The following is a 27,466-nucleotide window of genomic DNA, read 5'->3' as shown; positions in this document are numbered from 1 at the left end:
TTATTTTTGCCCAGGACGATTCACCTTTAGCTAACATCCATTGCCAATCCTCCTCTTTTTTTGCTTGAGGAAGATTAGCCCTGAGCTAACATCTGTGCCAATCTTCCTCTATTTTGTATGTGGGACACCACCACAGCATGGCTGATGAGTGGAGTACGTCTGTTTTGGGATCTGAACCCATGAACCCAGGCCACCAAAGCAAAGCATGGAACTTTAAGTACTCAGCCATGGGGCCAGGCTCAATAAATTATTTTTTAATTAAGGAATGTGCATTTTTTTTTTACAGATACTCTTTTTGCACAATAGACTAAAGGATAGTGTAAACACAACTTTTTTATATATATAGAAGAATATTTTAGTTCTTGTCTTTAGAAACTATAAAGACTATACATCGTTTGTATATGAGACTGTACCAAACAATGGCCAAAGAAGAATTGTCCACTCCATGCCTTCTATTTTATCTGGTCACTCAGAAGTATAGTGATTTCAACTACTATTGTTGTTGCTTGTCACCTCACATTATTTTTATCCTTGTATTCGCCATAGTCTGCTTTCCCTTCTACATCAATCCAAGACCCCTTTTCACATATGCCACATCTCCGAGGCCTGGCTGGAATACTGAAATTCTGTGCCATGTTGTCTTTTGACTGACATCACCCATTTGGTGAGCTTCACTTTCCCCTGATCGCCACATCTCATTTGTTGCTGGAGAAAATATTATGACTTGGTTTTTCCCTTCCATCTCTCTCATGACAGGGTCCTGACCCACATGTCCAAGTAACTGCACACGATTCAGAGATCCTTTGGTTATCAAGCTGCTCGCTGTTTCAGACTCATGTCTTACAAACTGATGATGTAGCCATAATACAGGTCTTTGAAACTGACTTCTATTTTGTCTTCTTATAATCTAGTCTTTAGTCTTTCCTGACACTCAGGCCCTAAACATACATTTTAAAAAATTATTCAATAAACAGAAGGCCACTCCCTTCCTGACATCACTGCTTATTTCAATTATCCATAAGCTTATTGTTGCCAAATACACTGTTGCTAAAATTACTTTTAAACTTATCATGTTATATTAATTATGATAAAACATACCAAAGATATTTTACTTTCATTTATTCCTTTTCCAATCCTCCACCTTTATCATTTATATTCTTTCTGATGAATTTTTGAACATTCTATCCACAGGAGGTGTACTACAGACAAATTGTTTCCATTTTTCTCTCAGAAAGTTCTTATTTTTTCTTTACTTTTGAAGGATAATTTTGCTTGACACAGAATTCTAGGAGGGTAGTTTTTTAATATCAAAACTTTAAATATTTGACTCCACTCTGTGCTTGACTCCATGGTTTCTGAAAAGAAGTCCAATATAATTCTAATCTTTGTTTTTCTTTCTTTTTTTTTTTTTTTGTGAGGAAGATCAGCCCTGAGCTAACATCCGTGCTAATCCTCCCCTTTTTTTGCTGAGGAAGACTGGCTCTGAGCTAACATCTATTGCCAATCCTCCTCCTTTCCCCCTGCCCCTAAAGCCCCAGTAGATAGGTGTATGTCATCGTTGCACATCCTTCTAGTTGCTGTATGTGGGACGCGGCCTCAGCATGGCCAGAGAAGTGGTGCGTCGGTGCGCGCCCGGGATCCGAACCCGAGCCGCCAGGAGCGGAGCGCGCGCACTTAACTGCTAAGCCACGGGGCCAGCCCAATCTTTGTTTTTCTATACCTGAGTTCTGCTTTCCCCTCTGACTTCTTTCAATATATTCTCTTTCTCTTTGATTTTTGTCTAATTTGAATATGATATACTTGGGTGCGTATTTTTAGTATTTTTTATGTTTAGTATTTTCTAGCTTCCTCAGTCTACAGTGATTATTACTTGTTTCTTCTGTATCTCTCTGTCTTTCTTTTCCTTCAGGAATTCCCATTATGTGTATTTTAAACCTTCTGTTGTTCTACGCTTCATGGATATTGTGTTCTGTCTTTTTGTTCTTTTTGTCTTTGCATTAGACTCTGGTGAAATAGATTTTTTTGAGTACAGGCCTTGTAAAGAACAGAATATTTGGGGAATATTTTGAAACGCTGTGTTTCTTTTCTCTTTCCTAATTTTGGAGACACTGGTTTGTGCTGTGGCCTCAAGGCTCTCATAGGTCTAAGGAGAGTTGTTCATTTCAAGTTTGTTCATTAATTTTCTTCCCATGAGATCAAGAATGACAGTTTCTAAATTGCTTAAGTGCAGGATCAGAAGTTGTCAGGGCATCACCTAGAGTGACTGGTCGGGAAACACCTCCTCTTGAAGTTGGAGAATGGAGATTTTATATTCTTTTGGAGGGAGCACTGTTGAATCCTAAAAGTAACTTATAATCATGGCCAAGTTGAGCATCAAGCCATTGTAGACGTCAATCTGCAGCTCTTAACCTGATTCTCAAGGGCAGCAGGGTACACTGTTAGAGTTTGCCTGGAAAGAGCTCTTATGGCACATAATTATCCCACTGTGTGTTATAAAATTTGGCTGGAAGCTGTGCTGAGGCATATGAGTATAGGGATATTTTAGTCTTAAGTTGTCATGCCTCTTTCCTCATGTCTCAGCTCTAAATTCCAAATAACTTTCAAGTCCTATCAAATCACACAGAGAGAGAAAGGAAAAACTGAGTGATATATATTATACATGCTTAAAGCAATGCTTCTTGGATTTTTATTACTTGCAATAGCCTGTCATTGGGGAAAGCTTGATTTCCACAGGCCTCCAGGACTCTCACGTTTGGTGATGGGAATAGAAGAAAATGATTCCAGTTCTTCATTGTGTTTTTATTTTTATTTCTTACAATCTCATGCAGATTTGACTCTCTGCCTCATGGAGTGCTGTAAATGGTGGATAATAAGGAAGAAGATGAAATAATTTTTCTCACAAAGTATTGAGGGTGTTAAGATGATAATTTTTTAATTTGTATAGCATTTCTGTCATTTCCCAACATGCTCTAGACCCTGACATTAGAGAGAAACAAGATGTAATGTGATCACAATAAAAATATGCAAAAAATTGTCATATGTTAATGATGGTATTAAATTTATGAGAAATAAGTTTGGACTGAGAGTAAGTTTCTAATGATCAAGTCATAGAATAAATGTTTAGAGATGACAGAATCTCTAAATTCCTTCCTATAAATGGAGTATAGATGTCTGGTCCCATCAGTTTCATGCATCCTACTGCACACATGTTTGGGACTTTGGGGACTCAGTGGCCATTGAGGATTTGGTTGTGAACTTCATCCTGGAGGAATGGGCTTTATTGGATTCTTCACAGAAGAAACTTTAAAGAGATGCGATGTGGGAAACTTTAAGGAACCTGGCCTCAATAGGTAAGGATGACAAATTCCCTTCACTTCATCAATTAGAAAACAAGTGTTTCTTGCTCATCAATGTTGTTCCAAGATGTGGAATGTGGAAAGGGAGGATGTTGGTAAATAAACTAGGTATGGTCACAGCTCATCATGGACCTAGAATATAATAACTTCTAGAATTTCTAATACTTTGGAATCATTATTCTGGGGCTGCATTTTAAGAAAAAAGTGGGAAGATCATGACATTCAAGATTAGTGCAGACACCAGGAGAGAAAACTAAGGTGAGTCACACTCACAATAGAAAGCAGTGTCTCATGTGAGAATCCTAGTATATTATGAAATTGTAAAAAGCAGCAAACAAAACAAATAACCCTTGTTTCAAATGTATTTATTCTTAGAAAAGTTTCACCAAAAATGCTTTTTAAAATGTGAGATCGAAATTCAATGTTTGCAAAATAGTTCACTTGGAAACAGTTTTAATAAACCCTATATATGAATATCACTGTTTGGATACTAGCATGGATGAAGTCCTCTTGCAGAGCATTCAGTATATTCAATTTCAGAGAATTCAGACAAGGCAGAAAAGCTAAACTTTTCCTATAAATCATAATAAATATAAACCATTAATAAATCATCAATAATGTGCTTCTCATTTTTTGCAGAAGTCATACGGTAGAGAGATTCTGTGAGAGTAAAGAAGGTAGTCAATGTGGAGAAAAGTTCAGCCTTCTTCCAAATCTCAATCTGAACAATAAAATTACTGGAGTGAAACCACATGAATGTACTGCATGTGGAAATGTCTTCATATATCATTCATCCCTTTATAGGCACATCGTATGTCACACTGGACACAAACCATATTATTTTCAAAAATATGGAGAGAAGCCATATAAATATAAGGTATATGGTAAAGCTTTCAGTTATCTCCATTTTTTAAAACATGAAAGAGGGCCGGCCCCGTGGCTTAGCGGTTAAGTGCATGCGCTCCGCTACTGGCGGCCCCGGTTCGGATCCCGGGCGTGCACCAACGCACCGCTTCTCCGGCCATGCTGAGGCCGCGTCCCACATACAGCAACTAGAAGGATGTGCAGCTATGACATACAACTATCTACTGGGGCTTTGGGGGAAAAATAAATAAATAAAATTATTAAAAAAAAAATGAAAGAAATCGTAATAGAAAACCTATAAATTAAGGAATGTGGGAAAGTGTTCATGTGGCTCAAAATCCTTCAAACACATGTGATGGCACACACTAGAGATGCTCCTTACACAGGTGAGGAATGTGGGAAAGGCTTCACTTCTTCTAGTTCCCTTCAAATACAGGGAAGAGCCCACTCTGGAGAGAAACCCTATCAATGTAAACAATGTGGAAAAGCTATTTGGTATTATTATTCTTTTAAAAAACATGAAAGGGCTCACACAGGAGAGAAACCTTATGAATGTAAAAAATACTGTAAAGCCTTTAGTTCTCCCAATTCTCTTCATAACCATGAAAGAACTCATACTGGGGATAAATCTTATGAATGTAAAGAATGTGGGAAATCCTGGGGCCGGCACGATGGCTTAGCAGTTAAGTGCGCACGCTCCGCTACTGGCGGCCCAGCTTTGGATCCCGGGCGCGCACCAATGCACCACTTCTCTGGCCATGCTGAGGCCGCGTCCCACATACAGCAACTAGAAGGATGTGCAACTATGACATACAACTATCTCCTGGGGCTTTGGGGGTAAAAAAAAAGGAGGAGAATTGGCAATAGATGTTAGCTCAGAGCCGGTCTTCCTCAGCCAAAAAAAACAGAGGAGGATTAGCATGGATGTTAGCTCAGGGCTGATCTTCCTCACAAAAAAAAAAAAAAAAAGAATGTGGGAAATCCAGCTGATAATTTATTTCCTTACAAAGATGTGGAAGGACTCATACAGGAGAGAAACCCTATGACTGTAAACAATGTGATAAAGGTTCTAGTTCTCATCTAGGTTTCCAAATACATGAAAGAAATCACACTGGAGAGAAACCCTATGAATGTCAAAAATGCAGTAAAGTGTTCAGTTGTCTCAGTTTTCTTCAAATACATGAAAGACTTCATACTGGAGAGAAATTTTATGAATGAAAGGAATGTGGGAAAGCCTGTATTTCTCTCTCAAACCTTCAAGTACACATATTCACTCACACTGGAGATGGGCTTAAAAATGTAAGGAACGCAAGAAAGCATTCATTACTCCCAGTTCATTTTGAAAATTTTAAAGGAGTCACACAGGAGAGAAACCTTATGAATAGAATGAAGGTGGAAAAGCCATTTGTCCTCCCTCAGGTATTTGATCACACATGAAAATGCATACCAGAAATACAAATATGAATGTAAAGAATGTGGAAAGCTTTCATTTGTCTCCATTCACTTGGAATATGTGAAAGAACTCACATTGGAGAGCAACCCCATGAATGCCAAATATGTGCTAAAGCCTTCATTTGTATTTTCAAGTACATAAAAGAACTAATATTGGAGAGAAACCCTATGACTGTCTGGAATGTGGGAAAGCCTTCGTTTGTCGCACATACTTTTAAGCCACATGAAAGTGCACACTGAAGAGAAACGATATAAATGTTAAGAATGTGGGAAAGCCTTCTGTGATCCCAATTCTTTCTTTTTACACTTCTTTTTTTAATTTATTATTATTATTATTTTGCTGAGGAAGATTATCCCTAAGCTAATATCCATTGCCAATTCTACTCATTTTTTGCTTTTGGAAGATTAGCCCTGAGCTAACATCTGTGCCAGTCTTCCTCTATTTTGTATGTGGGTCATAGCCACAGTGTGGCTCACAAGTGGTATAGGTCTGTGCCTGGGATCCAAACCCACCTACTCAGGATGCCAAAGCAAAATGCAATGAACTTAACCACTACACCACGGGGCTGGCCTCATCCCAGTTCTTTCTGAATGTATGAAAGGATTCACTGGATAAAACCTCTGGAATGTAAACAGTGTGGGAATGACTTCATTGGCCCACATCCTAAAATGTGAAAAAAACTACTAATGAGAAATATCAATTTAAGTAACATGAGAAAGGTTGGTGGGTATAAATTCATGTATAAAGTTCCAGAAAATTTTCAATATGAAAGAGTTTTTTTTTTTTTAAGGAAGATCGGCCTTGCACTAACATCTGTTGCCAATCTTCCTCTTTTTTCTTTTTTATCCTCAAAGCCCCAGTACATAGTTGTATATCATACATGTAGAGTTGTAGCTCTTCTATATGGGATGCTACCTCAGCATGGCTTGATGAGTGGTGAGTAGGTCCGTGCCCAGGAACAAAACCCTGGGCTGCTGAAGCAAAGCACGCGAACTTAAATGCTGTGCCACTGGGCTGTCCCCGAAAGAGTTTTTATAAAAATTGTAAATATATTGGTTTACTAAGTTTCTTTCTTAATGTACATTATTGGAGTGTGGATTTCTACTAATTACATTTGGAAATTAATATAGAGGTGAGGTAATTCTTCAAGTAATCTTTCAACAATAGTACATAAGATTAATAGGTAGTGATCTTTCTTTAAATCAGTTAATGATATTTTCTCTTTCCATTTTGAAGCCTGTTGTATCTAGGGGTGAATTGAAGTGTATTTCTTTTTTTATTATTTTATTTTATTTTTTGTGAAGAAGGTCAGCCCTGAGCTAGCATTCATGCTAATCCTCCTGTTTTTGCTGAGGAGGACCGGCTCTGAGCTTACATCTATTGCCAATCCTCCTCCTTTTTTTTTCCCCCAAGCCCCAGTAGATAGTTGTATGTCATAGTTGCACATCCTTCTAGTTGCTGTATGTGGGACATGGCCTCAGCATGGCCGGAGAAGTGGTGCATCAGTGCGCGCCAGGAATCCGAACCGGGGCCGTCAGTAGTGGAGTGCGTGCACTTAACTGCTAAGCCATGGGGCCGGCCCTGAAGTGTATTTCTAATATGCCATTAGGTTTAATATTTTTATAATATTTTATTCTATGTTATGGGGCCACTGAAAAATGACAAGTTGGTATTTGTTGGGATTTTCCTACTGGCCATGTGACAAATCCTGGATATCCCTAGTCCACTGTATACCTTCTACCTTTCTTACTGAGAAAGCTCCTTTTTGGGGGTGGTAGATATAGGAGCTTTTCCCCATTTTCTATAATATTGAACACTAAAATATTTTTTATGTATGGCAAGTTTATCAAAGAGCATAGTATCATGTGGATTATTATTTTCATATTTGGGCCTTTGCTGGTTGTCTTTCTTTCTGACTGGTATTTGGTGAGTAGACCTTGAATTAGGAAGACAGCCTTGAGATAGGACAAAAAATATGGAGTTGGAGATATCCTCCCTGTAAGTAATGTTTGGAACTAGGTTTTCCATTATCCATCCCCTTTATGGTTCCCTGTGGGAATTCACCAATAGCCTCACTTGCATGAAATTTTGAAGTCATTGATGAAGAAGGCATTAGTCAGATTTTTGAACCACCATACAAGGAGAGAGACAGATAAATCAGAGCTTAGAGGAAATCATGTTCCAGCCCATTTTACAGATTCCTTGCCCTTCCAGTCAAAAGTTTCTCCAAAAACCACCACCAACTGTTTGATTTTCATTTTCTTAGAGGTATAGGTTTCCACTGATGTCAGTTCCACATCGAAGATACATGAGAGTTGGGTTTTTCTGTCAGCCTTCTTGTGTTTACCAGGAAATTAATTCTGACTTCTACGATTGGGAGTATTCCTCTTTTCTAGACTGTATCTCTATAAGGCCTAATTTGTATAGGAAATACTTCATACTGTTAATAGTGCTAGTGACTATCTCTTCCTTATTTACCATGACATCCACAATGGTGCCATCAAAAAGAATGACATTGGAGTTTGTTTGTCTGCTGCATTGAGCCTTGACCTAATCCTTCCATATAAGAATAAGCACCTTCCTCGTGTCAGGAAGACTGTGTATGTTTCCTGTTACTTGTAGCTGAATATAATCCCTCAATATGTTATAAACTATATTTGATTGTATGTGAATAAAAGTATGTACATTTTTTTGTGAAGCAAATGTATCTGTAGATGTTTCATAGAAATCTTTTATCAACTGTTTTCTAAGCCCTCCTACTAACAAATATTATTTTTTTCATTTCTTCAGAGGATATGTTAAAATATTCCGTTATAATTATGGATTATCAGATAAACTGCAATTTTCTTCATTTATTCATCATACATTATGGGTCAGTATTATCATGTGCATACAAGTTCAGGTATTTTTTCCTCAGGCAAATTTTATTTTTTATTTTATAGTTATAATTTTTGTCATAAAACTAATGTCTCAGTCATTCTTAGTTCCAAAAAGTTAAATTATAGTTTTTCAGTGCCCTCTTGCCAGTGATCCACAGTATTACACCTGTAGTCAAAGAGTGAGGTGTAATGTTACGAAGGTTGATACAGGAGGCTTTTTTTGTGTGTCATTGGTAGGAGGGTCAAAATTTGAGGGCTGGCCCTGTGGCTTAGTGGTTAAGTGCGCGCGCTCTGCTGCTGGAGGCCCAGGTTCAGATCCCGGGTGCGCACTGACGCACCACTTCTCGGGCCATGCTGAGGCGGCGTCCCACATACAGCAACTAAGAAGGATGTGCAGCTATGACATACAGCTATCTACTGGGGCTTTGGGGGAAAAAATAAATAGGTAAAAATTATTAAAAATTTGAAAACCTGCTCCATCTACCTCTACACACCTTAAAGGTCCAATCCATTCTTTTTTGCGCAAACCACCTGAACCAGCTTACCCTTCCCCACTCTCCTTAAAAAGCCCCTTTGCGTAATAAACATTTTTCTATTCACGTGATGCATGTGGTGACATCACTCTTGCCATGCAATCCTACTTTGGGTAGGGTGTTAATCTTGCCCCCAGAAGGGCTATGATAAAACAGCAGGTAAGCCATCAAAAATGCTTTTGGGTGATGAACACATTTGCATGGTCTAGAATTTTTAGAAGATGAGGATAAGATGACCAAAGGCAAAGATCCCAGTATGAGGTTTTAAATGCATTGGTCACAAAAGAAAAACATTGAAAGAACACATGGTCGCTAGCAATAGAATCAATAAGTGAAAATGGTATAGTCTCACAAGGGAAAAATACAGAGCAACAGAAGTGAATAGATGGTCTCTGTTTCATTATGCAAAGAGCTTGAAGTGATCCTTCTCCTCTTCTGGACAAGGAAAATGCTGCACAACCTGAAAAGTAATACCTCTTCTTAGATTCTTGAGAAATTTGAGGTTACATGAAAAAACATGCCCCCAAAATGAGAGACAGGCAAATATGGAGAATCACCACATACCAGGGAGAGAAACATCTGGAGCCATCAGTCTCTAAGAAATATAACATGTAATACATGAATTTTGGAGGCACAGTATGCATGACCTTGAAGGTTAAAACTCTAGGCAGGGCCAGTGTTAGGGGCCCCCCATAATTTATGAATTTTTCCTTCAGGAGCCCAACTAGGCTCTCATAACAAAGTTCAGAAAAAAATGTCTCATGCTTCATGCAGGACATGGGGGGAAACATTTTAATATATATATGAAGTATTTATTTGTGTGTAAAATAAACCATCTCTGAAAGGAAAATAATCTACTAAAGCCTTATCTGATTGGAAAAGTACAATTAGACAACTCCCAGACCCTTCATGTTTCCTCTCTCACAAAAGGAGAGAAAATATAAAAGTTGAAAACCTGTTCTGAATTCATACACCAGGGATTTTTTTTATCACCGAAACATTGCATAACATAATAGGACATTTTCCCTCCCAAATACCTGACAACACATCAGCAGGGCCCCAGGTGAAAAACAGTGTATTAACAGAGAGCTGCAAGACACAGAGTCTACTTAAGACTGAGTTTCTAGAGATACTCAAACACACCAGGGAGATAAGCACAAGGACACTACAGGATATTGAAGCTTCTAGCACCTACAGCTGCAGCAAACATTAAACATATTCTAATGCCTGGTCTAGAAATAAGAGCCCACACTAAAAGCATATTCATCTCAAATATTATTGTAGGGCTGGCCTCGTGGCTTAGTGGTTAACTGCGTGCGCTCCACTACTGGCGGCCTGGGTTTGGATCCCCAGCGCGCACCGACGCACTGCTTCTCGGGCCATGCTGAGGCCGCGTCCCACATACAGCAACTAGAAAGATGTGCAACTATGACATACAACTATCTGCTGGGGCTTTGGGGACAAAAAAGGAGGAGGATTGGCGATGGATGTTAGCTCAGGGCCAGTCTTCCTCAGCAAAAAGAGGAGGATTAGCATGGATGTTAGCTCAGGGCTGATTTCCTCACCAAAAAAATATATATATATATTATTGTAAAAATTCACAAATATATGGAAACTAAATAACACAGTCTGGGACAACCAGTGGGTCAAATACAAAATCAAAAAGGAATTTTAAAAATATATTGAGACAAACAAAAATGAAAACACACCGTTTAAATCTTATAGGATGCAGCATAAGGAGTACTAAAAGAGCAGTTTATAGCAATAAACACCTATATTAAGACAACAGATATGAAGTTAATAACCTAAATTTATGCTTCAAAGAACTAAAAGAAGAACAACAAAGCGAACCCAAAGTTAGTCAAAGTTAGGATGAAACAATAAAAGAAGACTGAAAATTCAAGTATATGAAATAAGAAATGAAAAAGGACTTATTACAACGGATGCCTCAAAAAGAAAAAGAGTCAAAAGGGACTGTTCTGAACGTTTATATGTGAACAAATTGGATAACGTAAAAGAAAAGGATAAATTGGTAGAAACATGCAACCTACCAAGAAAGACTTAACAAATAGAAAACCTGAAAAGACCAACAACAAATTTGAAGAATTAATACTAATTCTTGAACTCTTCCAAAAACTAGAAGTAAGAGAAATACAGTAGTCCCCTCTTATCTGTGGGGGATACATTCTAAGACCCTCCGTGAGTTCCTGAAAACATGGATAGTACCAGATCCTATATATATTATGTTTTTTCAATACATACATGCATATGATAAAATGTATTTTATAGAGGCTGGCCTGGTGACATGGTGGTTAAGTTCACATGCTCTGCTTCAGCAGCACAGGGTTTGCAGGTTCGGATCCAGAGCACAGACCTACATGCTGCTTATCAAGCCATGCTGTGGTGGCGTCCCACATATAAAAAAAAAGTAGAGGACGATGGGCACGGATGTTAGCTCAGGGCCAATCTTCCTCAGCGAAAAGGGGAGGATTGGCAACAGATGTTAGCTCAGGAATAGTCTTCCTCACCAAAAAAAATATATATATATCTTATAAATTAGGCACAGTAAGAGATTAACAACCATCACTAATAAAATAGAATAAATATAACAATATACTTTAATAGTAGTTGTGTAAATGTGGTCTCTCTATTTTCCCCAAATTTTCCATTTAATATTTTTGGGCCACGGTTCACCTCAGGTAACTGAAACTTTGAAAAGTGAAACCACCGATAAGGAGGGGACTATGGTACTTCCAACCTCATTTTATGAGGCCATTATCTTCCTGATCCAAAGCCAGACAGAGACACTTCAACCAACGAAGACTATAAGCCAATATCTCTATGTCAACTTGGCTCAGCCACAGTGCCCAAATATTTAGTCAAACTGCTGGAGGTTTCTGTGCAGGGTTTTTTTCATGAGATTGCCATTTCAATGGGTGAAGTTTGAGTAAATCAGATTGCCCTCCTTAATGTGGATGTGCCTCATCTAATCAATTTTAGTTCTTACAAGAACAAAAATGGACCTTTCTTGAACAAGAAGGAATTCTGCCGCTAGACTGCCTTGGGGCTTGAACTACAAGTCTTCCCTTGGGTTTCCAGCCTGCTCATCTAGACTGTAGATTTTGACTTAACCACATCTCCATAATCACATGAGCCACTGCCTTTAAAAGAAGAAAGAATATATGTGTATAAACACACAGGCACTTACATAGACATGTCATGTTGGTTGTTTCCCTGAAGAGCACTCATTAACACCATGTTTTATTCTTAATACTTTATAAGTCAAATGAGTGATTCATTTTAAATTGGAAGCCATTTCTGTTTGTGTAATACTCTAAACAATCATTTTTATGAAGTGTTCACTACCTTTTTGCAAACCATAAACAAATTTTCTCAATATTGTTCAAAAGTGATATTAGAGCTTCTGCTTCCTTCCTTTTTCAAAGTGGTGAGTGTTTACTGGAATGGACGTCATACTAAATGTATTAGGGTGGCACGACAGTGACAGAAGCTCTGCTGACTTACTCCTCAAAAAAAGTCGTGAAAATTATTTAATAACAAACATTTAGAGCCACTGGAAATGATCCTAAAGGTAAACAGAAAATGAGCATTTTTTCAAGAAAATCTATGAAGTTTTGTAAGAAACATGAGAGTCTGGTGTTGGAACCAAGAGTATTCCTTCCCTAGCTCCTCCCAGCTCAGTCTGGTGAAGACTCCACCCCAGACTACTGCAGCCTAGAACACATGGCCCCTTGTCAACTCGGCATGTAAAAATATATCCTTAAGGGGCAAAGAACACCAATCAAGGTTCAAATACTCAAGGATTCATTTACAGGCAAAGAAGATAGCATGGGAGTGAACCAAGGCTCTATTTTGTTTGTGCATATGGGAAGAGTGTGGTTTAGATGATCTATAACGTGATCAGCCTTTTGGAAGAAGACCTTGCAGAGAGGAGTTGCACATCATGATTGATTAATTGGGGAGCAGTTATGGCCCCTCTCACAACATTTTTGGTATAGCCACGTGTATGAATGTGGGAGTTCCTGGATGGGCATGGACAGAGCATTTTTAGATGCACTTGAATATTCCTTGAAAGGAATTAGAGACAAGCATGTGGGTCTTCCTGTTTAAGGGAAAAAAGTTGAACTCTGTAGGTAAAGGTGGAAGGTCACCTTGTCAGATTTATGGTGAAATTAGGAATAAAAGTGAAATTGTAAATAGGTATAGCATATGATCATTTATTCTCCTAAAACCAGTGGTAGGTTGGTGGAGGAGGCTAGGAATTGGGAAAATTGTGTTAGAGCAGTTTTCTCCCAGGAGTTAGGGACTGTGAAAATGAAAAGGGGGAAGAGCATAGAGATCAGTAATAAGGGAAATATGTTACCACCAACACAGAATTCTTACAGTATATAGGAGGGCAAAGAGCATTAGAATTCCAGCAAAGAGGGAAAAAATACCAAAATATTATTTATTTATAAGTGTTATGTCCTCTTGGTGGAGTGTCTACTTTATCATTATTTTTTAATTTTTTTTAAATTTTATTTATTTATTTTTTCCCCCAAAGCCCAAGCAGATAGTTGTATGTCATAGCTGCACATCCTTCTAGTTACTGTATGAGGGACGTGGCCTCAGCATGGCTGCAGAAGCAGTGCATTGGTGCGCGCCCAGGACCCGAACCCGGGCTGCCAGCAGCAGAGCGCGTGCACTTAACCACTAAGCCACAGGGCCGGCCCCACTTTATCATTATATACTGCCCCTCTTTGTCACTCATTGCCTTTTTTGTCTTGAAGTCTTTCTTTTGTTTGCCGTGAGCGTGGAGTATTGTTTTCCATCCTTTCATTCTGAGCCTGTGTTTGTCTTTAAAGCTGAGATGTGTTTCCTGGAGGCATCATATTGTTGGGTCTTGTTTTTTTCCAATCCATCCAGCCACTCTATGTCTTTTGATTGGAGAATTCAATCCATTTATGTTTAGAGTGATTATTCATATATGAGGGCTTAATGCTGCCATTTTATCACTTGTTTTCCATTTGTTCTGTATTTCCCTTCTTTCTCGTCCTGTGTATTTTGGACTGCCAATTCAGTTTGATGGCTCTCTATGATGGTTTTCTCAGTTTTCTCTTTATCTATTATTTGTGTCTTTGCTCCGATTTTTTGTTTAGTGGTTACCATGAGGTTTGTATGAAAGACCTCATAGATGAGATAGTCCATTTTCTGATAGCTATTTCCTTAGTCTAAGCAGGTTCCATCCCTTCCCCTTTCCCCAACTAAGTTATCGTCACAACTTATTCTGTTTGGTGTTGTGAGTTTGTTGTTAAAATGAAGTGATTATATTTATTTTTGATGTCTTCTTCCCCTTTATCTTTAATGTTATAATTAAGTGTTTGATAACCTGTTCTGATAGAGAGCTGCAGTTTTCTGATTTTTTTCTGCCTATTTATCTCCTTGCTCAAAGCTTTGTAAACCCTTTTTTTTCTTCAGGTATGAGGGCCTTCTTGATCATTTCTTGTAGGGGGGTCTTATGGTGATGAACTCCCTCAGCTTTTGTTTCTCTGGGAAAGATTTTATTTCTCCATCACATCTGAAGGATGTCTTCACTGGATAGAGTATTCTCGGCTGAAAGTTTTTGTCTTTCAAAATTTTGAATATATCATTCCACTTTCTTCTAGCCTGTAAAGTTTCAGCTGAGAAATCCACTGAAAGTCTGATAGGGGTTCCTTTGTGGGTTATTTTCTTCTGCCTTGTTGTCCTTTATATTATTTCTTTGTCATTTACTTTTGCCAGTTTTACTAACATATGCCTTGAAAAAGGTCTTTTTATGTTGATATAATTAGGAGTTCTGTTAGCTCCTTTACTTATAATTCCAGCTCCTTCCCCAGGTTTGGGAAATTCTCAGCTGTTATTTCTTTGAACAAGCTCTCTGGTCCTTTCTCCTTCTATTCTCCCTCTGCAATATCTATAATCATTATGTTGCTTCCTAAATGAGTCAGATATTTCTTGGAGAATTTCTTCATTTCTTTTTAATCTTAGTTGTCTCTCTTCCTCCATCCGAAAGCATTTCTATATTTCTGTCCTCTAAATTGCTAATTCTGTCCTCCATAATATCAGCTCTGTTATTTAAGGACTCTAGGTTTTTCTTTATCTCACCCATTGTGTTTTTCATCTCCAACATTTCTGATTGGTTTTTCTTTATAATTTTAATCTGTTTTGTGAAGAATTCCCTCTGTTCATTAATTCTATTCCTGATTTCATTGAACTGTCTTTCTGAGTTTTCTTGTAACTCATTGAGTTTTTTTATGATAGCTATTTTTTATGATAGCTATTCTCTGCCATTTAGATTGTAAATTTCTGTGACTTCATTATTGACTTCTGGGTGCTTGTCATTTTCTTTCTGGTCTGGAGTATTAATATACCTCTTCATGCTATTTGATGGGGTGGATTTGTACCTTCACATAGTGGTAGTATCTGGTTGTATATTCTACCTGCCACAACTGTGGGGGGGTAGGAGCTGTGTATTCTGAGCCCACTGCAACCTCTTGCAAGCTGTGCCTGACCTTTAGGAGCTATGCTGACAGGGCCCATCTGTGTTAGATCACTTGCCACTGCTGCTTTACAAATGTACACACAGGTGCTCTGGTGGGGATCCTTGCTCCGGCTGTTGGGCCAAGCTGCTGTGCCAGGTCAGTGGATAATGGCACTTTCCTTCCTATGCATGATCCCATGTGCCCCAGCTCTGCATTCACTGTCTGCCCAGCTTGGTGTGGACCCCTCCAGGATTGCTTAGCCACCTCAGTGTTGGGCATTCCCACAGGCTGGGAGGTAACTCCAGGAGTGCCAGAATTCCTGCAGAGGGCTGCCTTCTCTCCCTTCTCCCCTCAAGGTCATGCACCAGCCAGCATGATGTCCCACCCCTAGGTCACTGCTGCACCGGAGGGAGAGGTGACCCCCTTACCTCCTCCCACTGCATCCTAGGGGGTCCAGCACTCTCATCTTCAGATGTATTGCTGTGGGGACCTCTCAGACATCTATTTTGTTGTGTGAATGTACTCTGTTGCTTTATGAATGTCCTTTTCATTGTATCATAGTGGGGAGAGACTAAAGGAAGAGCTCACTCTGCCATGATGCTGACATCACTCTCTGTCCTCCCAGGTTTTCCATTTGTAGTGAGCCTTAGCTGTAATAACTGTGATACATGACTGGGCTTGGTGCCAAGCCATAAAAATCCAGGTCAGGAGAGCCTCAGCTTCTTCCTCCTTATCCCTGTGGGCTCCAGAGCCTTGGAGAAGCTCTCTTCTTTTCTTTTCTTTGTGAGGAAGTTTTGCCCTGAGCTAAAATCTGTTGCCAATATTTCCCTTTTTGCTTGAGGAATATTGTCACTGAGCTAACATCTGTACCAATCTTCCTCCATTTTGTATGTGGGATAATGCCACAGCATGGCTTGATGAGTGGTGTGTAGGTCCATGTCTGGGATCCAAACCTGCAGACACTGGGCCACCAAAGTGGACCACATGAACTTAACCACTAAGCCACTGGGCCAGCCACTGGGCCTGCCCCTGGGGGAGGGGTCTCTTCTTCAGAGTCCATTTTCTTTTTTATTTTGTATGCATCTTCTTCCCTGCTTGCCCTACTAATTCAGGAGCACCACTGCTGTGATGACAAGTCTATGGGCTCCCCTAGGTTTCTAATAAAATGAGCCCTCAATACCTTGAGTTTTTTTTTAACAAATTTTGAATTTTAGGATCTTTGGCCAATCCAGCCAGCTGGCACATCTCAGCCTCTGTGAGTAACAGCTCAGAGCTGGTTCCAAAGATCCATACAAGGCAACTAGTGTCCTTCTCCCCCTCCCTTTGGACAAATTTTTCTAGAAAACTTTGCATTTCTTTCATGGTTTAATTACTATAGTTATGTCCTCCACCTCTCATCCATGCTGTCATCATTAGAAGTCTTGGTACCATGGATAGTGAAGGGGAATACTTGAGAAGGAGGTTGCCTTTTCCCTGACTCACATGCTGCAACCTCTCATTCTAGGGTGTCCCAATCAACCTCTGGGGGGTTGGAGTCCACCTCTACCAGTGCAATGTTAGTTGATGTGTTCGGGAAAGCTCCTGAGCCCCGAGAATGTAGCAATGGTGATTTGGCAGGGTGATACACCACCAGACTCGGTAAAGCCCAAGCCACTTGAGCAGGGGTCTTACAAGCATCTAGTCATTTTTCAGCCTCCTCTGGGGACATGGGAAGAGCTGGTACCATGTGCTCAGCGGCCCTGCTTTTAGCAAGAATTCATTTTGCTGCACCATGTCAGTGGTGGGACTCCTGATATCCCATGGGGTCAGGGGCCAATTTGTCACAGCAGCAAGGAATGCAGCAACACAAGAAGCACTTGCCTCAGCAGGGTTTGCCCAGCCAGCATGCCGTGGTGCTCCTGGTAGAGCTGCCTCTGTCACGGGTTAGGGCTGGCTGTCCAAGCTCAACACCCCAATATTGACCACTGACATAGTGGCCCCAGCAGCTGGCCTCTCCTTCTGGCACTAATGTAGGAGAACTCTTCTTGGCTCCCAGAACCTGATGTTACCAGACACAAACACAGCTTCTTTTACCTACCATGCAAGAGGGGCCAAAATTAAAAAACTGAAATACCAGGCTTATGGCGAGGAAAGGTGTTTTTGTTGTTGTTTTTTTTTTATCAAAAGGAAGCCAGATGAGGACATGGGAGCTAAAACTCAAATATACCCCCTCGAAGGGAAAAAGGTAGGGGTTTTTATTTGGGGTTTTAGGTAGGGGAGGGGGATCACGTGGCCTTGCAGGTTGGTGCCTTCCCATCAACCTCCATTTGGTCTTGTGAGGCTGCTTGCAGGGAGGGGAATGGTGAGATAAGGGAATCTGCACGTGGGTGTCCTTGGTTGTCCGCCTCCATGATGGATGGTGGATTCTGGCACCAGAAAGCTGAGGAGTTGGGGTCTGGGAAGCTTCAGTTTCTTGATATTCTCTGAACATCAGTTTCCCTGTAATAAACTTCAAGGACCTGTCATTAGCAAAAACTTTAGTGTGAACCCAGCATGAGGCCACCTGGGCTTTAACAATTTGTAACTTCTAGTTGCCTCATGAAGCTCAGGGATACAAAAGTTAAAGAAATCAATATTTACATACGAATGTAACTTAGAGAAGCAAGGGAACAGGACAGGTACTTTTGGTTTTATCCCCAAATATGCTGGGTTTAATGTAGGGGAACTGAGATCAGGGCTGTTATCACTGATAGCCCAGGCCCCTGGTCCCTGCCTGGGGGAAAGAGGCAGAGCCCCACCTTCCCAGTTAGCTCGCCTTGGCTCAACGCCAGGACTTTCTAATGTGATTGTAGCTGATCACCTCCAGACAGACACCCAGTGGGGCTCATTCACAGACGAAAGGAAAACACACCCCCCTCAGACTGAGGCCGGCAGGGTGGTCTCTGTGGGGCAGTCTGACCTTTAGCAGCACTGACAACGTAGGGTCAATCCGAGGCAACACCGGCAGCAGCAATATGCAGCAGTGGAAATCCCCGCCACAGCCCGCCAGCAAACAGTGGGTCCTTCCCAGAGAGACTGCACGGTCTGAGAGAGGAGGTTAGGAAGCCCTTCACAGCTCCAAGGCATTGAGTGGGGTACAAACCGCCCACAACCCCATCCCCATTACCAAGTGTGTGGAGAAGCTGGAGCTGGTGTATTGAATTAAGAATTGGCAGATTATAACCTGCCAACTGCGGGAGCACAAGCCATCTACACAGGGTCAGCAGGGAGCTCCCTCAGCACCCAAGCTCCCACTTGGGGAAAGTGAAACCCACAGGATGATTTTGATTGAAGGCATGCTTTCAATACACCCCCCCCCAAAGGAAATAGAGTCACAAGATTTATTATGTACAGATCACAGAAGCAGGGGTGAGGGTGCAGTGAGCTGGGGAAGGGCAGTCCTCTGTGCCAGGTCAGGAGCCAGCAGGAGGTAGAGAGCAGGGAGCAAGCGCCCATTACTTATAAGATGGTTGGGGCGGAGGTCACTAACTTTTCATGGGCTTAACTCTAAGAGCTTATTTTAAAAGGTGCCTCAGGAAAAGTAAAGCAGGAACTTATGGCTGGAATCCTAAACTCAGGTCCTTCTCTAAGTGTCCAGCTTCTGGCTGTGAGCAGGGGTATCATCCTGTAACATGCCTAGGCAGCAACTCAGAAACACAAAAGCTGTTTTTCAAAAAGTTTTTCTCATCACCTCACCATAGAGAGTGAAACCTCTTATCTGGCTCCTCAGATGGGGCACAACTTTGGGTGAGCCCACTGCTGTCCTGGGGGGACAGTAGTACTGCTAGTGCTCTCTTCCTCCTTTATGGGCCACACTCAGTGGTTACAATCGATCAATGCTGGCTGGTTGTTCTATTGTTTTCTCCAATATCCTGCGGGGCATAATTTGTTCTACCAATTAATCCAATAACATTCCAGCTCCTTTGTAGAAATACTCTCTGAAGTCACTGTTTTATACTTGTTCTGACCCTTAGAAGCCTCCTCCCAGTAGTCTAATTCCCTGGTTCTTTCCAGAAAACTAGTCAGCCTACAGTCTAAGCTGTATCTTTATGAAATACACACATCTACTCCGAATTGCCTTTCACCTCATTCTCCACCTTCTTGAGAGCGTCCTTTGACTTGAACTTTTCATGATCTTTTGCCGGCCAAGTTAATTCTCTGGAAAGATAACAAGACCTATCTGATTTATGGCTTGCCTCACCCCCACCTTCAGGAAAAATCTGTGTGCCAGGACCCTGGAGTTGTCTGGAGGACAATGGGAAGCCTGTTTCTGAGTGACAATCCCATTTCAGGAGTTGAGTGCTCAGGGGAGGGGAGAGACAACAGCCGGAGGTCCTCTTCATTGTGTCTCCTGCCCCCTCATGGATGACTATATTCCAGCCACCACATGAGCTGGGACAGGGCGACCAGTGAATGAGTATTGTGAGCACACCACTCCAAAGATGTCACCTCTGTTCCATGTGGAGGGACTGGAACAATGGTGTCCCAACTTTCCAAGCAAACTTACCCAGCCTTGTTAACCCTCAGCAACAGGCAGCTGGGGGCAGGGTTTGAAAATTTGAAGTCCTATTTTCCCAGGAAGAAAGCCCTCTGAGTGGGAGCTGGGGTGACAGGGGGCCATGTGTTCTAGACTGCAGGAGTCTGGAGTGGAGTCTTCACCAATGTGAGCTGGGAGGAACTAGGGAGGCAGTGCTTTTGGTTCAGATACCAGACTCGCACATTTCTTACAAATCTTCATAGGTTTTCTTGAAGAGATCTGCATTTCCTGTTTGCTTTAGGACCACTTGCAGTAAATTTAAATGTTTGTTATTAAAATAATTTTCCCTAGTTTTATTGGGGTGTGGGTCAGCAGAGCTCCACACACTGTTAGGACACCCTAATACATTTAGGATGAAGCCCATTCCAGGAAACACTCACCAGTTTGAAAGAGGATGGAAGTGAAATCTCTAATATCACTTGTCAATTATATGTTAACAAAATTCAGAAAATTTATTTTTAATGATTTCCAAGGAAGTATTGAACACTACTTAAAAATTACTGTTTGGCGGATCGCGGCACGGTGGCGGGCGCGCACCGATGCACTGCTTGTTAAGCGATGCTGTGGCAGCATCCCATATAAAGTAGAGGAAGATGGGCACGGATGTTAGCCCAGAGCCAGTCTTCCTCAGCAGAAAAAAGAGGAGGCTTGGCATTGGATGTTAGCTCAGGGCTGGTCTTCCTCACACACACACACACAAAATTACGTTTGGGGGCCGGCCCCATGGCATAGAAGTTAAGTGCATGTGCTCCGCTTCTGGCGTCCCAGGTTCGGATCCCGGGAGCCCACCAATGCACCACTTGTCAGGCCATGCTGTGGTGGCGTCCCACATAAAGTGGAGGAAGATCGACACGGATGTTAGCTCGGGGCCAGTCTTACTCAGCAAAAAGAGGAGGATTGGCATGGATGTTAGCTCAGGGCTGATCTTCCTCACAAAAAAAAAAACTACTGTTTGTAAGATTACACACACAGAAATGGCTTCTCATTTAAAATGAATCACTCATTTGATTTATAAAGATTTAAAAATAAAATATGGTGTTAGTTAAGATTCTCCAAGGAAACAGAACCAAAATGACGTGTGTATGTAAGCACATTGTTTATATATATATCTTTTTTTATAGTTGATTTTTTAAATTGCAATAAAATTGGTTCATAGCATTATGTTTCAACTGTACCACATTATAATTTGATATCTGTATATACTACATCATGCTCACCACCAAGTCTAGTTTCTATCCATCACCATACAATTGACCCCTTTATCCATTTCACTTTCCCCCACTCCCCTTCCCTGTGATAACAACCAACCTGTTGTCTGCATCTATGAGTTTGTTTTCATTTTGTTTTCATTTTCTTTTATATTCCACGTGTGAGTGAAATCATATGGTATTTTTCTTTTTCCCTCTGACTTATTTCACTTAGTATAATACCCTTGATGTCCATCCAAGGTGTCACAAATGGCAAGATTTCATTCTTTTTTATGGCTGAGTAGTATTCCATTGTATATATACATTCACCTGTTGATGGACTCTTAGGTTGTTTCCATATCTTGGCTATTGTAAGCAATGCTACAATGAACATAGGGATGCAGATATCTTTTTGAATTAGTGTTTTGGTATTCTTTGGATAAATAGCTGGATCATATGGTGATCCATATGGTAGTTCTATTCTTAACTTTTTGAGGAATCACCACACTATTTTCCATAGTGGCTGCACCAGTTTACATACCACCAGTGGTGTACAAGGGTTGCCTTTCCTTTGCATCTTGTCCAACACTTGTATTTTTTTGGTCTTTTTGGTAATAGCTGTTCTATCAGGTGTGAAGTGATATATCACTGTGGTTTTGATTTGCATTTCCTATGATTAGTGATGTTGAACATCTTTTCCTGTGCCTGTTGGCCATCTGTATGTCTTCATTGGAAAAATGAATCTATTCAGATCCTCTGCCCATTTTTTAATCAGGTTATATATTTTTGCAGAGTTGTATATGTTCTTTATATATTTTGTATACTAACCCCTTATTGGCTGTATAATTTGCAAATATCTTTTCACGTTTAGTCGGTTGCATTTTCCTATTGTTGGCGGTTTCCTTTGCTGTGCAGAAGCTTTTTAATTTGATGTAGTCCCATTTGTTTATGTTTGCTTTTGTTTTCCTTGCCGTTGGAGTCAAATCCACAAAAACACAGCTAAGACTGATGTCAAGAACCTTACTCCTTGTTTTCTTCGATATATTTTATGGTTTCACATCTTACATTCAAGTCTTTATTCCATTTTGAGTTAATTTTTACGTATGGTGAAATATAGTGGTCTAGTTTAATTCTTTTACATGTGGCTGTCTAGTTTTCCCCACACCATTTATTCAGGAGACTTTCTCCATTGTATGTTCTTGGCTCCTTTGTCATAAATTAGTTTCCATACATGCTGTGTACATTTATTTCTGGGGTCTCAATACTGTTCCATTGATCTGTGTGTCTGTTTTTCTGCCAATACCATACTGTTTTGGTTACTATAGTTTTGTAGTATAGTTTGAAGTCAGGGAGTGTGATACCTAGGCTTTGTTCTTTCTTCTCAGGATTGCTTTGGCTATTCTGGGTCTTTTGTGGTTCCAAACAAATTTTAGGATTTTTTGTTCAATTTCTGTGAAAACATTGACTCAATAGTTGTTCAGCAACATGTTGTTTAATCTTCACAGACTTGTGATTTTTCTAGCTTTCTTCTTGAACTTGATTTCTGGTTTCATACTATTCTGGTCAGAGCAGATGTTTGATATTTCAATCTTCTTAAATTTATTGAGACTTGTGTCCCAACAAAAAGCAGGAATGGTCTACCCTTGAGAATAGTCCATGTGTACTTGAGAAGAATGGTATTCCGCTGCTTTTGGATGGAATGTTCTGTATATATCTATTAAATCTATCAGTCTAGTGTGTCATTTAAGGCCAATGTTTCCTTGTTGAATTTCTGTCTGGATGATCTACCCATTGATGTAAGTGCAGTGTTAAAATCCTCTAGTATTATTGTGTTGCTGTCAATTTCTCCCTTTAGGTTTGTAGTAGTTGCTTTAGATATTTTGGTGTTCCTATGTTGGATGCATATATATTAATAAATGTTATGTCGTCTTGATGGATTGTCCCCTTTATTGTTATATAATGTCCCTCTTTGTTGTTACCTATTTTGGTGTGAGGTCTATTTTGTCTGATATAACTATGGCTACACCCGATTTCTTTTGGCTGCCATTTGCCTGGAATATCATCTTCCACCCCTTCACTTTGAACCTATGTTTGTCTTTTTTTTTTTTTTTTTTTTAAGATTTTTTTTTATTTATTTATTTTTCCCCCAAAGCCCCAGTACATAGCTGTCTGTCATAGCTGCACATCCTTCCAGCTGCTGCACGTGGGACGCGGCCCCAGCACGGCCGGAGGAGCGGTGCCTCGGTGCGCACCCGGGATCCGAACCCGGGCCGCCGGCAGCGGAGCGCACGCACCCAACCGCCAAGCCACGGGGCCGGCCCTGAACCTATGTTTGTCTTGAGAGCTGACATGAGTCTCCTGAAGGCGACTCAGGAGTTGCGTCTTGTTTTTTAATCTATCTACCCACTCTGACTTTTGATAGGTGATTTCAATCCACTTACATTTAGGGCGATTATTGATCTATGAGGACTTACCAGTGCCATTTTATCTTTTGTTTTCCAATTGCTTTATATCTCCATTGTTTATTTTCCCTTGTGTTTCTGTCTGCAATTTTAGTTTGGTGGTTTTCTATGATGTTTTTCTCAGTTTCCTCTTTGTTTATGTTTTCTGTCTCTGCTTTAGATTTTTTTTGTAGTTACCATGAGATGTGGGTAAAACATCTCATAGATAAAATAGTCCTTTTTCTGCTGACAGCTTCTTATCTTCATTTGCCTATGCCAGGTTCCATCCTTTTGCTCTTCCCCTTTTATGTTTCTGTTGCCACAAATTATCCTTTTTATGTTGTGTTTGTTACCAAATTGAAGTAGTTATAGTTATTTTTAATTCTGTTTTATCCTTTAACTTTTATGCTATAATTAACTGTTTAGCACCTTATTCTGAAATCAATGTGAAATTTTCTAGTCCTCTCTATTTATCACATTACTCAAGGATTTTTGTACTTTTGCTTTTTTGTTCCAGGTAGAAAAGCTCCCTTCAACATTTCTCGTAAGGCAGTTCTAGTGGTGGTGAACTCCTTTAGCTTTTGTTTGTCTGGGAAAGCCTTTATTTCTCCTTCATATCTGAAGGCTAACTTTGCTGGATAGAGTATTCTTGGCTGGCAGTTTTTATCTTTCAATATTTTGAACACCTCTTTCCATTCTCTCCTGACTTGGAGAGTTTCTACTAAGAAATCTTCTCTTTTTTTTGTGTGAGGAAGATCAGCCCTGAGCTAACATCCATTGCCAAGCCTCCTCTTTTTGCTGAGGAAGACTGGCCCTGGGCTAACATCCATGCCCATCTTCCTCCACTTTATATGGGACACCACCACAGCATGGCTTGACAAGGGGTATGTAGGTCTGTGCCTGGGATCTGAACCTTTGAACCACAGGCTGCTGCAGCAAAGCATGTGAACTTAACCACCATGCCACTGGGCTGGCTTCCAGAAATCTTCTGATAGCCTAACGAGGGTAACTTTGTAGATTATTGTCTTTTTTTGCTTGGCTGCATTTTAAATTCTTTCTTTATTGTTGACTTTTAACTGTTTTAATATGTCTTGGAGAAGGTCTTTGCGCATTGAGATAATTAGGCATTCTCTTAGCTTTGTGGACTTGTATATCCAGTTCCTTCCCCAGGTTTGGGAAGTTCTCAGCTATCATTTCTTTGTTTTTTTTTTTTTTATTTTTGTGAGGAGGAGTAGCCCTTAGCTAACATTTGATGCCAATCCTCCCCTTTTTTCCTTGAGGAAGATTGGCCCTGGTCTAACATCCATGCCCATCTTCCTCTATTTTATATGCAACGCCGCCACAGCATGGCTTAACAAGCAGTGTGTCAGTGTGCGCCCGGGATCTGAACCTGCAAACCCTGGGCCGCCAAAGCAGAGCATGCACACTTAACTGCTGCGCCACCAGGCTGGCCCCCTATTATTTCTTTAAATAAGCTCTCCCTTCTCCTCCTCTTCTTCTTCTTCAATACCCATTATCCTTAGGTTGCCTTCTCTAATGGACCTGGGTAGTTCTTGTAGAGTTTCTCCACTTTTAAAAAATCTTAGTTCTCTCTCTTCTTCCATATGAATCACTTCTAGATTTCTATCTTTGAGCTTTCTAATTCTCTCTTCCATATGGTCTGCTCTATTTCCAATGGTTTCTAATGCATTCTTCATCTCATTGATTGAGTTCTTCAGCTCCAGAATTTCTGTTTATTCTTTTCTTAGAGTTTCAATCTCTTTGGTAAAGTCCTCCTTCTATTCATTAATTATATTCCTGAGCTCATTGAACTGTCTTTCTGAGTTTTCTTGTAGCTTATTGAGTTTCTTCATGACAGCTCTTTTGAATTCTCTATCAGATAGATCACAATCTTCTGAGAATTTAAGTTTGGTTTCTGGAAAACTTTCTTTTTGTGATACTATGCTACCCTGATTTTTCATGGTGCTTGATGAGTTATTCCTCTGCCAGCACATTTGAAGTAGCAAACACCTTTCATATTTAGGTAAAGCTTTGCTTACTTTGATTCTAACTGTTCAACAGATTGGTATTTAGAGGCCTTTCTTTTGTTTTCCAGTAGACAGTGCTGTTTTTGGACCCTGTTAGCTGTGCTACCTCTGCCTATATTTGAAAGCCTGCACTTTCAACCCTCCATTGCCTCTGACAGAGGTGCTGCCAGTGCCCTCATTGTTGCTGCTTGTGCCTCTGAGGTTGCTGGTGCCTTGCTGCTGCCAGTGTCACTGTGGTCAGAGGCACCACCACCAAGGTCACAAGGATGGCAGGCACCACCACTGTGTCCATAGATGCCTGGGTCATGGGCACTACTGTTGCCAGGGGGACAGGGAATGTGGAGGGAGCTGAGGTCATGAGCATCTCCTCGCATCTGGGGATGTTGGGTTTGTAGGCACCACAGCCATGGGTGGGGGGATAGGGTCACAGGCCAGCCACTGCCACTGCACAATTCTCTGTGGCCCTGGGTGCCACAGCAGCTGTGAGGGTGAAGTCACAAGCACCACCTCCACTGCTGCTACCAGGTTCTCTGGGGGTGTGGATACCACCACAGCCTGGGGGGCTGTGATCATGGGCCCTGCCCTTGCCATGGCTACCACGTTTGCTGAGGCTGTGGGCTTGGCTGTTGTGCCCAGGGGGCTGGGGTTGTGGGAACTGCCTCTGCTGTTACCCCAGTTCTGCTTCCTCTGTGTTCCAATTGACCCACCTTCAAATGTGCAGATGTGTGAATCTCTCCAGCATCCTGGTGTGTTAAGCAGAGGAACCTTTGTTGAGTTATGAATGTCTTACTAGTTATAGATTGAAAAGAGAGACAAAGGGAGCATCTCACATCGTCATAATGCTGACATCACTCTATTTTTTTCTTTAAGAAAGTGGCTTATGTCATTATGGAGATTGGATAAATTGAAAATCTGACATCTAGATGAGCAGGTTACTAACCTTAAGAAAGAATTGTAGTCCAAGTCAAAAACAGTCTAATTATAGATCTCCTTATTCTTCAGGGAAGGTCAGTTTTTGTTCTGTTAAGAAGTACAATTGATTGGATGAGGGGCATCCACATTATGGAGGGTAATCTCATTTACTTAAACTCCACCCATCAAAATGGTAATCTCATGAAAAAAACCTTGCCCAGAAATATTGAGTAGAATGTTTGACTAAACATTTGTGCACCATGGCCAAGTGAAGTTGAAACGGAGATATTGGTTTGTAGTTTTCTTTTCTGGGGATGTCTTTGTCTGGCTCTGGTATCAGGGAGATGCTGGCCTCAAAAAATGAGTGTGGATGGATTCCTTCTAGATTTTGGAAGAGTTTAAGAAAGATTGGTATTAATTCTTTGAATTTGTTATTGGTCTGTTCATGCATTCTATTTTTTAATTCTTCCTTGGTAGGGTGTATATTTCTAGGAATTTATCCACTTCTTCTAGGTTATCCAATTTGTTTACATATAAATGTTCATAGTAGTCCCTTTTGATTCTTTTTAATTTTGAGGCATTCATTTTCATATGTCCTCTTTCACTTTTGATTTTATATACTTGATTCTTCTCTCTTCTTTTCATAGTCATTTAAGAGTTTGTCGATGGTGTTTATTATTATCAAAAAATTGAGTGTTTTGAAATTTTTCTGTTTTCCTATATTCTATTTATTTATGC

At 40.5% G+C, this 27,466-nt stretch overlaps 1 pseudogene; it reads right to left on the bottom strand.

The window, feature by feature from the left end:
* Positions 1–452: 452 nt before the first annotated feature.
* Positions 453–26,123, bottom strand: LOC106803895 (single-stranded DNA-binding protein, mitochondrial pseudogene; annotated as a pseudogene).
* Between the last annotated feature and the right edge of the window lie 1,343 nt (positions 26,124–27,466).

This window comes from Ceratotherium simum, chromosome 39 (assembly GCF_057802395.1).
Source record: "Ceratotherium simum simum isolate JZ-2026a chromosome 39, ASM5780239v1, whole genome shotgun sequence".
Taxonomy (NCBI): domain Eukaryota; kingdom Metazoa; phylum Chordata; class Mammalia; order Perissodactyla; family Rhinocerotidae; genus Ceratotherium; species Ceratotherium simum.
Note: the sequence above shows the minus strand (reverse complement) of the source record. Positions and strands in the feature narration are given on the sequence as shown.